The 17,967-nt window shown below is 43.3% G+C and overlaps 1 long non-coding RNA gene across 1 annotated transcript; it reads right to left on the bottom strand.

Moving 5' to 3' along the window:
* Positions 1-790: 790 nt before the first annotated feature.
* LOC119951538 lies at positions 791-16,459 on the bottom strand. Its single transcript, XR_005457643.1, has 4 exons — positions 16,295-16,459; positions 15,543-15,775; positions 7,749-8,288; positions 791-1,001 (listed from the first exon to the last, which is right to left on the bottom strand). It is a non-coding gene; the product is annotated as an uncharacterized LOC119951538 (long non-coding RNA).
* Positions 16,460-17,967: the final 1,508 nt, after the last annotated feature.

The raw sequence follows: 17,967 nt of genomic DNA on the forward strand, positions 1-17,967 counted from the left end.
TTTCAAGGCAAAACGGCATGGTAGCACAGTGGCTAGCACTGTTGCTTCACAGCTCCAGGGTCCCAGGTTTGATTCCCAGCTTGGGTCACCGTCTGTGTGGAGTCTACACGTTCTCCCCGTGTCTGCGTGGGTTTCCTCCGGGTGCTCCGGTTTCCTCCCACAAGTCCTGAAAGACGTGCTGTTAGGTAATTTGGACATTCTGAATTCTTCCTCTGTGTACCCGAACTGGGGCTGGATGTGGCGACTAGGGGCTTTTCACAGTAACTTCATTTCAGTGTTAATGTAAGTCTACTTGTGGAAATAAATTTGACTTTGACTTTTTAAAAGGTATTTGTGGACACACATTTAATTTAAATTAAAACATGACAGGAGTATCAGGATCTTAATTGGATGATACACATAGACTGCACGAGGACAAAGGGCAGAACCTAATTGCCTCCCTCTTTGTGATTTTGGTGATGGGGTGGGGCATTTAATCAGACACCTTCCTGTCTCCACCCTGATTAAGTTAGTGATTAACTGTAATGAAGTACACCACAAGATTTCATGTTTTCAAACAAAAACAAATGTTATTGCATATGCCATTAACTTAGCATATGTAATATATATACTTTGGTGTTATAGATCTAGTTTTATTTTTTACTCCTTCTCCCCAAGAGCTTCTTTATCTTATGAAATATTGAAGGTTCTTTCACTTTTCTTAGGAACAACCATGTCAGCCCTTTCGAATTAACTTTGATTTATCCTCAGTGCTGCGATATTCGCTGAAGGATGCCAATTTCACTGGGGATCCTTTTGGCTGAGGAATTCTCCAAATTCTCTTCATGACTATGGACTTCTCAGCTCAAATTCAGCCTCCACAATATTCACCTGTATGCACTGTGAGGCTTACTATAGATTTCTTTCTTCAGCTTCAAACTCGGAAAATCCTCTCGTTTCTCTTTTCCTCACAAACTCTAAGTGAACCGCAGTCTACACAAGACTAAATCTGCAACTGCCTCCTGAAAGAAAAAAAAGATACATTAAGCAAAATCGCCCTCTATCTCCAGAGTCCACCTCCATGGCAATGTGGCATACTTGGGATGTTCCAAACAGAAAGGTAAATTAACGATCATTTATCTTCAAAACCAAACCATTTTAATCTGTGATCCACATGAATAATTTAGATGTCTAATGGATGTAACTGCCCTCTTTCCAGACTACCAAGTTCCACTGGAGGTCGAGAGATGGGGCACCCAAATTTTGATGCATATTCACATATCCCTTGTTAGATAAACATGGGTTGCTTTTTAACTGTAAGTAACGCAGGCTTTTTTGATTTCTATTTACTTTAAAGTTGGTTACTAGGTTCTTCATCAGGCTTTCAATTTATCTCAAATTTAACACAATAACTCCAACCTAAAGGGTACATTCCTAATTCAGCTTTACAACTGAAATACACAACCTCTAAAAAGAAGAGCTGTGAGCAACGTCACAAGATATTCCCTAATGTTAACAAAAATATTTAATTTCTGTCACTAGCTTCAGTGGTTGAAGTATTATGCTCATTACCTAGAAAGAGAGAACCTCTTTGAAAACTAATTCAAAAAGAAAACTATTGGAATTTATGAGAAGACAAGGTGATACAATACCATGATGAAAATTCAATTAATATACAAAGCAAATAAGAGGATTAGTTATTTTATAAAAGGTAACCTCTGAGTATATTGTGGTGACCAATAACTTTAGGAACACATGTGGAGCTCCTGAATAACAAACAGATCATTGATGAAAATTTGAAAACTAAATATGTTCCACATGACATGTCCCAAGCATGACCCATCTTCACTTTTACTTCAGGCTATCCACTGTTAAAATCCTCATTCATGTTTTCAATATCTCCAGTCTTGACTATCCCAATGTTCCCCTGGTCATTCACCCACCTTTCACCCTCAATAAATGTGAGGTTATTCAAATCCTGCTGCCCAGATACCATTCCACTTCACATTCCAATCACCTGTGTTTCCTGATAGGCCTTGGTTACTGGTTGCCCAATGCTTTCAACGTTAGTTTCAATCGCCTTTTCAAATCTTGCCATGACCTTCCAAGATTTTGTGGTATCATTTTTTTTATTATTTAGATTACCCAATTATTTTTTCCAATTAAGGGGCAATTTAGTGTGGCCAATCTACCTACTCTGCACATTTTTGGGTTGTGGGGGTGAAACCCACGCAGACACGGGGAGAATGTGCAAACTCCACACGGACAGTGACCCAGAGCCGGGATCGAACCTGGGACCTCAGGATTTTGTGGTATCATATTCCAACTCTATAATTGCCATACCCTGAACTCCGCATCACTTCAGCTCTGACTCTTGTGTATTGCCCCACCATTGGGAGCTGTTTTTCCAACTGTAGTATCCACTTCATAGAATTGACAGAATTTACAGTGCAGAAGCTAGCCATTCGGCCCATCAAGTCTGCACCAGCCCTTGGAAAGAGCACCCTAAACAAGCCCACACCTTCACCCTATCCCCATAACCCCACCCAACCTTTTTGGACACTAAGGGCAATTTAGCATGGCCAATCCAGCTGACCTGCACATCTTTGGACTGCGGGAGGAAACCGGAGCACCCGAAGGAAACGCACGCAGACATGGGGAGAACGTGCAGACTCCGCACAGACAGTGACCCAAGCCGGGAATTGAACCTGGGGCCCTGGAACTGTGAGGCAACTGTGCTAACCATTGTGCTACCGTGCTGCCCACTTGTTCTGCATTTAGTTATGTGAGTCTGTCTACAATTGATACTGCGTTTGATTGGGTAAGCCTCGGTGTGGACTCAGGGAGACAAAGAAAGAGCTAAAGCATGGCATTTTAAAGCATTGCATTAAAACCTCTCGGCAACTGTTGTCACATCTGCATAGAAATATGAAATATGCAACGTCAACGATTTAAGCCGCATACTCTCGAATTCCCACTCTAAAATCTCTGTCTCCTCCTTTAAAGCTCTTTCTTAAAATCACTTTTTTCAGTAAACTTGGGTTCCTCTTCTTAACATCTGATTCTTTATTTTTGCATCATATGTTTCTGAATATGCTACTGTGATGAAACTTGGGTCATTTCCCAAAGTTAAAAAGTCCTCAGCAAATACAATTGTTGATTTCTAAAGCACAGAAAATTAAAGTAAGACATTGATAGAACATATTAATCATGAAAAACTTGCAGCAAGAATTTGTTTCTATAAGTAAGCCTTCAGGCCAAATAAGAACCTTGTAGAAAATGAACCTTCTTGCATTACAACTTGAATTGCCACATGTACAAATTGGCAATCTTTTACTTCTCTGGTTCTTTCTGTCATCAAGTAGAAGATAAAGACAGTTTCCAAAAGGCACTTAAGGGCCTAAGGCTTAGAAAATGGAAAGGCCATGCCAAATTGAAACATGAGAGATATTTCAATGAGATAATTATCTTTTTTTTAACGTTGTTCTCTCATCACACGTATTACATCTTGACTTGAAGATCCTAAGATACCGATTTGCACTGAAAACACCTCAATTCTTTTCTCATTATTACATTTGCTCCTGCTGGAGGTAGTCCACTTCCAAACAGGAAACCGAAACATTGATGACAAGGACGTGGAAGGCCCAAGGAGAGAAGTGCGAAAGAACATAGGCATTAGGCTAGGCATCACTCAGCACACGTCTGGTATATGGCACGACAACGAAGGTTAATGCTAAATTTCCATGTAAAAAGACATTTGCTGAAATAAAGGAGTCATGGCAGACAAGGGGAAAAAAAATCAGCAGAAAATGGAACCCCGCCAAGGTTTAAGCATCATTTGTTTCCAGCATGACATTAGTAGCCAGATGACCGAGAGGCTCCATCAGAGCAGGGAGCAGAACTCCTGATTACCATGATTTTAAAATACCCAATTCATTTCTCAGAGTTACAAAGCCACTGTGCAGAGTAGACGAGGCAAGCCCTTAATCCATCTTCTTGCTCGTTCCAAAAAGCAATTCAAATTGAATTTAATTCATGATCCCCACACGAGAGACACACAAGATCCAGCCTGACAAGAACAGCCATTACGCCTGATCTCACACTTGATCCTTCGCTTGATCTCAGCCAAAAGTCCTGATTAGCGTGATGTCTTTGTAAATAGTTAACAATAAAACGATTGAAGTTAAACAACACCGACTGTGGTAAGTCTGTCCAACGGGAGCAGAGCCTTATTAAAGTTTGGTCAGCCAAGACTGCGTGGTATTAGCGAAGCCTCACTGAAGCTCGGCTACAACACCAAAAAGCCTTGAACAGTTACAGTACAGTAACTTAAGTATTTGGACACCCAAAAACAGACAGGAGAGTTGGTGTGCAACCCACTGCACCACCCAACATCTAGGAATGGGCCAACAGTGGTTGGGTTGGGTGCTCTTCACCAAGCCACAATGAAAGAAAATGGTGGTGGATGGAAAATGGGCTGTTGATTCACTCTGACCCCATTTTGTGCGACTGCCGCAGGCCAAATTGATCCTGCATCACTTTTCAGAACCACTTTTCCAGTGAGTCAGAGTTGTGTTTTTTTCCATATATCAAAGTATGTTTCTGTGGTTCAATTGCATTGGAAGTACTTCAAACTATTGTGCGGGTCAGCTGGTTGGAATCAAGGGTAAAATCCTTTAAATTGACATTGATTGTGCTGTTTCTCTTTGTGACAGTTTATGAGAACACTTCCAAAAGCTACTCATTTTTTTTGTTGATGGATCAATTTTTATTCCAGGGTCAAGATATCAAGGCTGCATTATGTGGTTAACTGAGCCTTTTTAGAAATATCAAACAAAACGCAGCCAAGGATGACATGTTGGAACCACAAACTGTTTGAAAACATCTGTTCCTGCAATGGAGTGATTTTATCACCATCCCCAGGTTCTGATCAGTTTTGATCTGAGGTTGTACAACACAGATACACACTTAAAAATGCCCTGTCTTAATGTAAGTCATTAAATCATTTCATCGCCATTTACTTGGGATAGCCATGAATGTAGAAATATATCCTCATACTGCTTTTCAACGCATAATTAAGTAAAAGGAATGGCATCAGGAGGCAATAATGTTCAAATTGTTAAATGTAGTTTTGTTTAATGGTATTGGGATTGGAATTTTGCAATCTGCCAAAAATAGGAAGGTTTGTGGTTTTAAATTACTGTGGATTAAGTTCAGAGGGACCATCATTATCTTTCGCTGCCATCGATAATATCCTCCTGATTTTTAATTCAGGTGGCAAGTCCCGAGCTTGCAATTTCTTTTTGTAAATAGTAAAGCGAGAAAAGTAAAATATTACATTTATACTACAATTTATCACAGTGCACAGGAATTAAACATATGAAATTGCCTTGAAGCTGCAACATTGTGAAAATACAGAGAAATGTTGTGTTACACATGCCTCTCTGCTCTATTTTAGTGGAAGCACTACCTTCTGCTGAAATAGCAGAGAGAGGAATTTCAAGACAAATGTGTTAAGCCTTGCTGAGCCGCTGTGTATTCTTTTTTTTAATAAATTTAGATTACCCAATTATTTTTTCCAATTAAGGGGCAATTTAGCGTGGCCAATCCACCTACTCTGCACATTTTTGGGTTGTGGGGGCGAAACCCACGCAGACACGGGGAGAGTGTGCAAACTCCACACGGACAGTGACCCAGAGCCGGGATCGTACCTGGGACCTCAGCGCCGTGAGGCGGTTGTGCTAACCACTAGGCCACCGTGCTGCCCCGCCGCTGTGTATTCTGAGTTAATTAGTTCCTTTGAAGCTGGTTGTTACGCGGGTAAATGCAACAGGCATTTTTTCCACACAATGTGATGCCGCAAATTGCTGAGAGGGATATAACCAGTTAATTTACTTTTGCTTAAGTGAGGAACACTCCGTGAAGTTCATTCTCTTCTCCCATCAGTTGCATTTAATACCTTTCGTGGCACATGAAGGGGCATCATTGTTAACCGTGTAAACTGGTTGGCTATGAATTCATGGCAGTGTTTGTTTTGTGGAAAACGGATGGGTGCAGTACTTACTAATCACATCAATGCATGTTAATTTTAGTGATACTGCTGAATTTCCAGCTACCCTTGTCTCTCCACAAAGGTGAAGTCATTTGTCCCTGGTGCTGTTTTAGGAATTCCCCACTGCATCCTTCCAAAGCATTAACCACCTTCCGAAAATGTGGTGCAGGGAATTGGAATAATACTTTAAATTGAGTCCCAGCCAGTCCTTGTTTTTGTACTCAGTGGGTTGGATTTCACCCTTTGAGCTGGGAATCGGGAGTGGGACCATTTTTTGATGTCCTGTTCCCACTTCTTGGTTCGACCCACACACTCATGCTATTTTCTTTGCAGAGAGTCAGGTCCACTGCCTCCTAAAGCAGGCCTGAGTTAGGAACGGAGGAGCGGGGTTGCCAAGGTAGATTACTTAGAAGGCCATGTCTGTTTGCTGGGACATTGGCCCATCTAGGCTCATGACATGTTTGGCCCCCAAGCCCTCATCCCACGACTCCTCACCCAAAGCCACCCTCATATATCCTCCATATCCCCATGTCTCTTCCATACCCCATAGCCCCTCCATGTTCACTCACCCAGTATCCACTATATACAGAACTCAATACCCCCAAAATAACACTTGGAAATCTTTTAAATACTCATTAAACTGTCAAATTAAATCAAAATCAAACCCAATGTGAAAAAACTAATTTCATTTAGAACCTCATAAAATTGTCGATAAAATACACATCCATTCAAACTCCACTTAAGCAGACATAAATTTACCGAAATATGCAAAAATTATCAGCTATTCATAAATTCCAAAAAATACCCTAATCCTAAATCCTAATAAAACTGTCATTCAAACAAAGCTCACAGGCCCCTTGACAGCTTTGTCAATAACTCTTGCCCTGTTGAGCTCAATAAATTAGTGGGATTTGGAGCCCAATCAAGCATTCATAATGATACTTAATTGCACAACTGAATCAACAAAACCTCTAGAGCTGAATACATTAAAGCCTTTGAAATTGCCCAAACAACTGACTGATCAGTCAATCAAATAACTCAGCCATCTGCTCAGTTTTCGCAACGGTTCAACAGCTGGATGGACTGTGAATCAATGCAAATGTCAAAGCACAGGTCCAGATGACACATTAAAATCTGATTCTCAATACTGTCCAAAGCCCTTTATAAACTGAATAACTATTATATTTGAACACTTTCACAATACTGGTCAAGGGCAGCACGGTAGCACAAGTGGATAGCACTATGGCTTCACGGCGCCAGGGTCCCAGGTTCAATTTCCTGCTGGGTCACTGTGCGGATTCTGCACGTTCTCCCTGTGTCTGCGTGGGTTTCCTCCGGGTGCTCTGGTGTCCTCCCACAGTCCAAAGACGTGCAGGTTAGGTGGATTAGCCATGCTAAATTGCTCTTAGTAACCAAGAAGGTTAAGAGGGGTTATTGGGTTACAGGGAAAAGGGTGGAAGTGAGGACTTAAGTGGGTCAGTGCAGACTTAATGGGCCGAATAGCTTCCTTCTGCACTGTATGTTCTATGTTCTAATTTAGTGGTCATTTACTTTTTAAGGAAAGAGCCCTATCAGCAATCACCTCAATAAACACAGACTTCAATTATCATACAGTATATAATCATGACATTTGAAGTTGGCAGAATCTATAAAACATAACTGTCAAGAGGTTCTTGCCTCTGCAATAGGCTACCACAAGGTTCACAAACACACTGACCTGATGTCGTTCACGCAAGCTTCATAAACCCAGCTGCCTCGCAGAAAATCTCAAACTCAGTTAAATTCAAAATTGTGCTTGGCATTAATATGGAAGAGCAAATGCCAGTTTGGGTGCTTGCCAAGTCAAAACCCTTCACATTTCCCGCATCTGTTAAAATGGTGATCGGCAGGAATCAGCGTGCAAATACAAACTTATGGTACCCCTGCCTTCACTTGCGACCACCTGATGCGGGCGTGTTCTGAATCGGGCTGACAAAATATTTATAAAGCCAAGAATTCCATATGCTTTTTATCCTAAAACCTTGTCAGCTCAGTCCTTGCACTTTCAAAGGGTGCAGTCATATTATTTCAACGATCTATACTTGAGAGGTTCTAGGGTCCAGTTTTACTCTTCAGTCAACGAGTTTGGAATGAACAACAGATCCAGGATTCATCTGCTACCCTCAGTAATCTCAGTACCATGGGTGTTCTTCCAGTCACACAGACACCTTGGCATCTTTTATGAAGAAATCACTTGGGAATGAGACTTGGGAGCTCTCTGTTGAAGAAACATAATGGGAAGATATATGAAGTAGAATTAACAAAATGTTTCACTGCATTCAGAAGACAGAAATTCGATTTAAGCTTTTCTGTACAATCTCTCGTACACAAGGGAGATCCTGCTCTAAATTCCCCAACTCCATCATGAGCAATGTGATGCAATTCAGAGCAATTTGTTTGGAATTCAAATCAGGTAACAGTGGATCAAAGACCAACGCTGAGTAATGCTCAGAATGTAATGGAGCTTTTGGTCACCTCTCCCAAAAGTGCCCTCAATGGCCTTCTTTTGTCTTCTTGCACCTTTGTGAAATGCTTTGGGATTTCTTTTCCCTTGTGTTAACGTCACTGCATAAATGCAAGTCACTGCTCTCAATGTAGCGATGCTCCCTTAAAATTATACTGGAACTTAGAAGATGTTCAGTTGTTTGCGACAATGGTTTACTCTTCCTCTTAGCACTGCAACTTGAGCACTTTGACAGACCTGAAACCTGACCCCAATATTCACCTCCTGCAGTGATCTACCGAAGGCAAGTGTAGGCGGCGGAAGATGTCCATTATAAACTCTTAACTCCCAGTTCAGCGATATCTTACCTCCTCCACTTCCTCCTCCTCCTCTTCTTTCCTTCTCTTCCCATTAACTATCCCTGAATCACTAATGTTCTTTAAAGAAGGAATTCATGACCTAGTCTGGCCTATATGTGACTCCACACCCACAGCAATATGGCACAGTGATTAGCACTGCTTCCTCACAGCTCCAGGGTCCCGGATTCAACTTCAGCTTCGGGTGACTGTGTGGAGTTTGCACGATCTCCCTGTGACTGTGTGGGTTTCCTCCGGGTGCTCCGGTTTCCTCCCACAGTCCAAAGGTGTGCAGGTTAGGTGGATTGGCCATGATAAGTTTCCCCTGATTGTCCAAAAGGTTCCGTGGGGTTACTGGGTTACGGGGTTTGGGTGGAGGTCTGGGCTTAAGTAGGGTGTACTTTCCAAGGGCCGGTGCAGACTCGATGGGCTGAATGGCCTCCTTCTGCACTGTAAATTCTATGATTAACTGCCCTCTAAAGTGGCCTCAGCAAGCCACTCAGTTCAAGGGCAATTAGGAATGGGCAACAAATACTGACCCAGCTAGTGACGCCGACATCCCGTGAAATAGCAAAGAACAAAAGAAAATCAAAGAAGTAAACTGCCATTTCAGCCTCTGCTCTCAATAATGTGAGTTTTTACTTTTACAAATTCTGACACTGCAAAACATGTACTCTGCATTTCATTTACAGCATGTAGTTACATTTTACCATATAATTTACCTCGCAACAGTAATGAAAATGAAGGCAATATGGTGGTCAATCTAAACATTGGCAGGGGTGTAAAGCAGGCATGTTGGCATGGAGAGTGCTGTACAGCCGCCTGACCTTCCTTCCTGTGGGCTTGAATGGAAAGCCACATTGCGAAGGGCTCATACTGAATGATTAATCCAAGCCACAATTCCAGCCCTGTCAAATTTAAGAGTTACCTTTTCCCCACATACTTCTTGGATGAAAAAGTACCAATGATATTTATACAATCTATGTTTTAGGTGGATTGATTGGCTGTGCTAAATTGCCCCTGAGGGTGAGGTCGCAGGAATAGCTCGGCAGATTGGGCCGAGGTAAGGTGCTCTTTCGAAGGGTTGGTGCAGTCACGATAGGTCGAATGGCCCATCTTCTGCACTATAGGGATTCTATAAATGTCACTCATTTAAAATCTCAGATAATTCACCCAGTTTTTATTTACAACTTTGCTGTGACATATGCTTGGCTTAATTCTGAATACTGGGTGACTCAAGCTGTTCTTAGGTCAAATATGATTGTGATATCAGTGTCGGCCATGTACATGTGAAAGGTGCGTCACAATTATACTTCTTTATCTTTAGTTTATTTTAGACATTAAAATTGAAGAATATAAATGAATATTCATCTGTGAAAAACATTTCAATCCCTGGAGAGTTACTTTGACTGCTGCAACAAGCAGCTTCAGTTCTTAATTACTTCATTTCTTTGCAGTTTTTAAACGAACTATTTTGCCATTTAGTTTTCAGCTGAACAATTAGGAACACATTGAGTGAAATAATTATTTATACTGCATATCATTACAACATTACAAAACTACATCTAAATTAACTATAATTAAATAAATTGTCTGTATTGGAGGTACCTGTCTTAATTTATTGTTTAAATGGGCCATACATATGCCTTTTGGATTGATAGTTCATTGGTCATTACGTGGTAACAAGCCACAAGTTTGATACTAATGCAAAAAGGCAGCAATTGTTTTTTTTATCAAGTTAATATGATTGTTACTTTCAGCCCTTTCAAATATGTGATACAGGTGAGGATATTCAAATAGTCCTGTGGAATCTCACCATTTGGTTACTCTCGGGTGAGAAGGGGCTAGGTTTGTCAGTCTCCGTAATCCTGTAGCTTTTGCTCCGCTGTGAGGATGCATTCATTGGGTGTCAACTCAAAAGCTAGGAGAATGACTACCAGAGCATCCAAAGCACTTTACATCCAATGGCCATGCTTAACATCGACAGTGCGTCACACGAAAGTTAGATTTTCCCTCAGCAATTAGTGCATTTACACAGAAAAAGGCAAGAAAAGCATTTCTTAAATTTTATAAAATATTCAAATTGTGTCTCACTTTGTTTTGTTTTCTTTATTTTAATTTAAAGTACCCAATTATTCTTTTCCAATTAAGGGGCAATTTAGCATGGCCAATCCACCTACCCTGCACATCTTTTTGGGTTGTGGTTTCACATCCATGCAGACACGGGGAGAATGTGCAAACTCCACACAGACAGTGAACCGAGGCCAGGATCGAACCCGGGTCCTCAGCGCCGTGAGGCAGCAGTGCTAACCACTGTGCCGCCGTACTGCCCTGCTTTGTTTTTCATATACCTTCATTTGTTTCTCCTGATAATAATCTTTCTTAATGATAATCTTTATCATCGTCACAAGTAGGCTGACGTTAACACTGCAATGAAGTTACTGTGAAAATCCCCTAGTCGCCCCACTCTGGCGCTTGTCCAGAGACTTCAGAATGTCCAATTCACCAAACAAGCATGTCTGCTGGGACTGGTGTAAGGAAACCAAAGCACCCGGAGGAAACCCACGCAAGACATGGGGAGAACGTGCAGGCTCCAGACAGACAGTGACCCAAGCCGGGAATCGAATCTGCGACCCTGCCACTGTGAAGAAACAGTGCTAACCACTGTGCTAACATGCCACGGCTAGGATCCTCAAAAGCTGGCTGAGGAGATCTGAAGGTATGTACTGAGAATTGTGTGGATCCTGAGTGCTGTGGTTATTTGTACATTCATTGTCGAATACTGACTTTGTGGTAATTGTAACAGACACACCGGTCCTACAAATCAAGCTTTTTTTATGACATTATTAACCTGGCGTAGCAATTAATGTATGATAGAAACAGGAGTTTGAGAAGACTAATGAAAACCTGTCTCTGCCATTGTCCCAACGACCAGATCACTGTCATATCGATTGTATCGTCTTAATTTGCAATTCCCGAGGTTAGCAAGATATTCACATTCTTTTTTTAAAAATCCCCAGGTGGCGCTCAGAATAGTATAATCATGAGATCATATGACGCTTGTGACATTGTTTCCGAATTAGCATATAAATAAAGCCTACACTTGGGTGCCTTTAGAAATCAGTGGAGAAAGTCATTTTTATTAAATTCACCAGAAAGCTGTGAGCAACCAGCACCTTCCTTTCAAATCAGGCCCATTGTCCATTAGACATCTACTTCAGAGCAAATTGTTAAACTGCTTTGACTTCGGCAGAATTCAGGCTGTCCTTAAAGGCAGATGATTACAATTTCTAACTCTGGCTGCATAATGAATGAAGGCACTTTGGAGAATGTTAACACAGTTCCTTCCCTTATTTGATAGGGGAGGCTGAAAATCTGGGGCGGTATTCTCCCCTACCCGGCGGGACGGGGGAATTCTCTGCACCTTTAGGGGCTAGGCCTGCGCCGGAGGGGTTGGCGCCACACCTCCCGGCGCGAGCGGCCTCTGGCTCCCCGCCGGCTGCCGCGAACAGCCTTTCCGCCCCGCCAGCCGGCGCGAATGGCTGGCTGAAAGGCCTTCGCCGGCCGGCGTGAGGCCGCGCATGCACCGGAGCGTCAGCAGCCGCTGACGTCACGCATGCGGGGTGGAGGGGTTCTCTTCCGCCTCCGCCATGGTGGCGGCGGAAGAAAAAGAGTGACCCACGGCACTGGCCTGCCTGCCAATCGGTGGGCCCCGATCGTGGGCCAGGCCACCGTGGAGGCACCCCCCCGAGTCAAATCGCCCCGCCCCCCCCCCCCCCCCCCCCCCAGGACCCCGGGGCCCGCTCGCGCTGTCTGCTCCCGCCGCCACCAGAGGTGGTTTAAACCACGTCGGTGGGAGAGGCCTGTCAGCGGCGGGACTTCGGCTCATCATGGGCCGGAGAATCGCCGCGGGGGGCCCGTCGACCGGCGCGGCGTGATTCCCGCCCCCGCCGATTCCCGGGTGGCGGAGAATTCCGGCCACGGTGGGGGCTGGATTTACGAAGGCCCCGGACGATTCCCCGACCCTGCGGGGGGTCGGAGAATTCCGTCCCTGATTGTCATTGATAATTGTTCAGAATAGGCCGGTATAGAGTTATGTTAATGAAATAAATCCTACAAGTTTTATCATGTCTGTTACAGCTACTGTATGTTCCTCTACGCATAAAGGAATTACTAAATTACATAGATATGAGTAATTCCAATGTTTTTTAAAAAGGGGCAGTTTTAACATCTGGGCCCAGATCTTCTGGGCTTCATGTAGCCAGAAACTCTGACCCCTTAACTTCTCCCAAACTCACCTGATGAGATCCCATCCCCTGACTACCCAAATCCCTCTGATTCCGCCTCCCACCTCGACCCTCCACCCAACCATACCTGATTGGCCTCCACCACCTGACGAACACCCAACGCCCACGACGCTCCGACACCTTCCAATCCACTGATTTACCTCAACCTAATCTGACTAGCCATTACCATCCAACTACGCCCCATGATTCCTCCCGGAAACCCTGACTCCTCCGCGATCTGACCTGACCCAAAATCACCATCCTACCCACTTACCCCCACCCCCCCATCCCAACACACCCACTTAACTCACCCTCTTACCCACATTACACCTTCACCCAATTACCTTCACCCCGTAGCTTTTTAAAGAAGCGTTGGGACATTTTAACTCTTACTCACCAGACTACAGCAGTTAGTGCTGTGAAAAGGGGGTGGGGAGAGATTTTATAGAATCATAGAATCCCTACAGTGCAGAAAGAGGCCATTTGGCCCATCGAATCTGCACCAACCCTTCGAATGAGTTACAGTCACTTTGACAGCCACAGGTAATGCTGTCCTTGTCTTACTTCGAGTTTGCAATTGAGGCTGCAGGGGATAGCAGGTTTTAGTCCCAACCTCCAGTGAAGTAAAGACATTGCAAGAATTAGTCACCAATGTTGAAGTAACAGAATTACTTCATAAAGGCTCTTGAACAATGTGGGTTTTGCTGAGTGTCCTTCTCCCTCTCACCACTGCTGTCTCACAGTGCCAGGGACCTAAGTTCAATTCCGACCTTGGGTGACAATGTGGAGCTTGTACCTTCTTCCCGTGTCTGCGTGTGTTTCCCCCGGGTGCTCCGGTTTCCTCCCACAGTCCAAAGATGTGCAGATTAAGTGGATTGACCATGCTAAATTGCCCAGGGATCTGAAGGTTAGGTTATGGGTTTACGTTAGGGTGGAGTGGGCATAGTTAGGGTGCTCTTTCAGATGGTTGGTGCAGACCTAATGGGCAGCATGACCACTTTCTGCATTGTGGGGATTCTATGATTCTATCTGCAAAGCCCAATTAGTCTCCTTTGAAGCGGAAAAATATTCTGGCATGCAGGAATCATTCCTGAATGGTTGGATCGTTCTTGCAAAGAGTTAATGACAGAACAATGGATCAAATAGCAACTTGCCTGATGCATAATAGTGTGATTCCATGATGAAATATAAGCTGATGTGATATGGAAGACAGTAACTTGCCTTCCGGCACTAAAATTGTGGACCAATTGGAATGTACTCTGACACAAATTAAGCCTGATTCTCACTGCTTTCTACCCCAGTGTTCTGTGTCAATTAACTACACCCCAACCCCCCCCCCCCCCCGAGACCTTGCAGTATCGCTTCTCCCCTGCACCCCACCCCCCAGCCATCCATGGCCACCATCAACAAACACCTCTTTGCTTTAAAAGGAGACAGCAGGCTTTAAAATATCACACAAATATGTTAAAAAATGTATTCAGTACTATCACCAGTTGCAATTTTTAATAATAATAATAATCTTTTATTGTCACATGTATGAAGTTACAGTGAAAAACCCCTAGTCGCCACATTCTGGCACCTGTTCGGGTAAGCTGGTACGGGAATTGAACCCACACTGCTGGCCTTGTTCTGCATTACAAGCCAACTGTCTAGCCCACTGAGCTAAGATTGTTCAAACAAGCTAAAATACTCTTAATTAGCTCACACGTTCAGTTAATAAGGTGAACTAGATTCATATCAGATTAATTTTCACCATTAGGATTAAGAGCGGTAATTAATATTTCTGGCTACATTTGAGAATTGGCTTTTGCATGAAAATATGCAAGTGATCGAGTGCAAATTTAAACAGGATCAACACCATGTTTTAGTGGTATCATAATAAGAGTTTACTATTTTGTTTAACTGTTGTAATTTGCAGCCAATTATGAAGAGTTTATTGGCATAGAACATAGAACAGTACAGCACAGAACAGGCCCTTCGGCCCTCGATGTTGTGCCGAGCAAATGATCACCCTACTCAAACCCACGTATCCACCCTATACCCGTAACCCAACAACCCCCCCCCCCCCCCCCCCCTTAACCTTACTTTTTAGGACACTACGGGCAATTTAGCATGGCCAATCCACCTAACCCGCACATCTTTGGACTGTGGGAGGAAACCGGAGCACCCAGAGGAAACCCACGCACACACGGGGAGGACGTGCAGACTCCGCACAGACAGTGACCCAGCCGGGAATCGAACCTGGGACCCTGGAGCTGTGAAGCATTTATGCTAACCACCATGCTACCATGCTGCCCTTTTTCAGTGAAAAGGAAGTCATATTTGAAAATGATAACTTAAATTTCTGGGCACAGACACAGTGGTATCTACTTCAAATAAAATCTCACCAGGACTGGTGATGGTTAATATTATCCTCCCCAATCTTTTAATCTGATTCTGTTCATGCAACCGCCGTGATTGTTTCCTGCTAGTTAAGGGCAACCATTTTGTCCAGGAATTAAACGTATTTGTTCTAACTTGGACAGTAGATTAGCTGGCTGCGGCCCTTGTCTCTTCACATGCCAACCAGGCTGGAAGGTGAATCATCCAGATGCTTTTCAGGGTGAACATTGAGGAGATCCTGTACAAAAGACAATGAAAAATGTTAGGTTCCATAAAGAAGGGAGAGTTTCACATAGAAACATCCAAAATAGAAGCAGGAGGAGGCCATTCGGCCCTTTGAGGCTGCTCCTTCATTCATTATGATCATGGCTGATCATCAAGTTCAATACCCTGATCCCACCTTCTCCCCCATATCCCTTGATCCCTTTAGCCCCGAGAGCTATATCCAGTTCCTTCTTGAAATTACACAATGTTTTGGCCTCTACTACTTTTTGTGAATTCCACAGATGCACCACTCTCTGGGTGAAGAAATTTCTCCTTAGCTCAGTGTTACTCCTTATCCTCAAACTATGACCCCCAGTTCTGGACTAGCGCACCATCGGGAAAATTCTTTCTGAACCTTTTACAGGAATTAAGAACTGCATTGGCTATTCCATAACCGTTATTTTGTTTACATTACATCCGCCAAGTTAGAAGATCATCCTCAATATCCAGGCTCGATTGGGGGACATGAACAAAACTACTGTGCCAATATTACCTTTGCCAATAATGTCCAGAGTATCTAGCTGTTTTTCCAGTATTTAACAGTAGTTAGCACAGTTGCTTCACAGCTTCAGGGTCCCAGGTTTGATTCCCGGTTTGGGTAACTTTCTGTGCGGTGTCTACGCGTTCTCCCCATGTCGCCGTGGGCTTCCTCCTGGTTCTCCGGTTTCCTCCCACGTCCAGAAATGTGCAGGTTAGGTGGATGGTCATGCTAAATTGCCCTTAGTGTGCAAAGAAAGGTTAGGTGGGGTTACTGGGTTACGGGGAGAGGGTTGAGATGTGGGCTTAGATAAGGTGCTCTTTCCAAGGTACAGACTTAATGGGCTGAATGGCCTCCTTCTGCACTATAAATTTTATGATTCTATGATTTTATTTATTTTCAAATTAGCTGTGTTTAAAGGTAATTTACTTTGAATCAATTTTGAGCCTTGGAATGGTGCTATGGGGTAATGTTTGCGAGTTGAACGCAGAAATGCTATTGTCCGCTAAACTAGCGGAAGCTTATACTCATTTACTTTTAAAAGCTGCGCTGCAAAAGCAGAGGGAGCAATTTTGGGCAAGCACGTTCAGCATTTGCATAGCCTTAACTCATAGAGCAAGCTCAATGTCTCATTTAATATTGGGTGAAAGAAATACCACTGCGACGGTGGGGATTACTTTACATGACTCGTCTGCTGCAACAAACAGATTTGTCGCCAGAGAACATTTGCTGAGGGAATTAAAGGGTTAACTGGCCATTTCCATTACACATTTGTATCAGCCAAGAAAATGCACAAATCTCAGACTGCAAGCACCAATATTCCTACTGGGTATTTAACATTTAATTCCATTGCAGTGTGGAAGGAAAACAAAAGTGATAATTTCATGGACACTGACAGGTTGAATGATCTTTTCCTTTCCTGGTCTAGAGAGAAGGGCAGAGATCAAAACCTGCTTTGCCAACAATTAGGCACACAGTGTAGTGAACGACAACAGGGCCGTTACAGTATGACGTCCCTTAGTCAGTCGAGTTGAGAGCTTTAACTGTGCTGTTAATGGACGACAGCAAGTTCTTTCAATTTAACAGTGTTATCTTTGGCATTGAGGTCGCCGCATTCAAAATCACAGGAGCTGCGATGTTCACGAGTAGTATCGGGGGATCTCAGACTGAAGCTGAACATTTCACGCATTCGACAGATCAAAGAATATTGTACACTGTAACTTGTTAATTTTTTTCCCAGTTGAAATCTTCAAACATTAAGGACAAAAGTTCCAATCACGTATGACATTTCTCAGAACAGCAAGAATCAGGTTATGCAGCAAATGGGATTTTCAACGTCCTTTTTAATTTCAATATCCAGCAGAAGTGTACTTCTTGCAGGATATACCTTGGGACAGGCACTGGGACATGTTAAAATTGTTCTGTGAATGCCTGCTTGCCTCATTGCCCATAACCTACGCTGCTGCAGTCTTTCAGCTCTCAAGGGATTCAAGCGTTTCATTGGATTCCTGGTGAGAATTCCTGTTACTTTGCTAATCTTCAAGATTTTCTGCGCCTGTGGAAAATGCGAAAATGCCATTGAGACTCTTGGACTAAATACAATGTGAGCTTTGCAGTCTTTGACAGTCCCTTTGTCGCATCGCATGCTGCTTATCTCGGGCCAGGTCAACAGGGGGCAGGAGGAGCAA

The sequence above is a fragment of the Scyliorhinus canicula genome, chromosome 2 (assembly GCF_902713615.1).
Source record: "Scyliorhinus canicula chromosome 2, sScyCan1.1, whole genome shotgun sequence".
Lineage (NCBI taxonomy): Eukaryota > Metazoa > Chordata > Chondrichthyes > Carcharhiniformes > Scyliorhinidae > Scyliorhinus > Scyliorhinus canicula.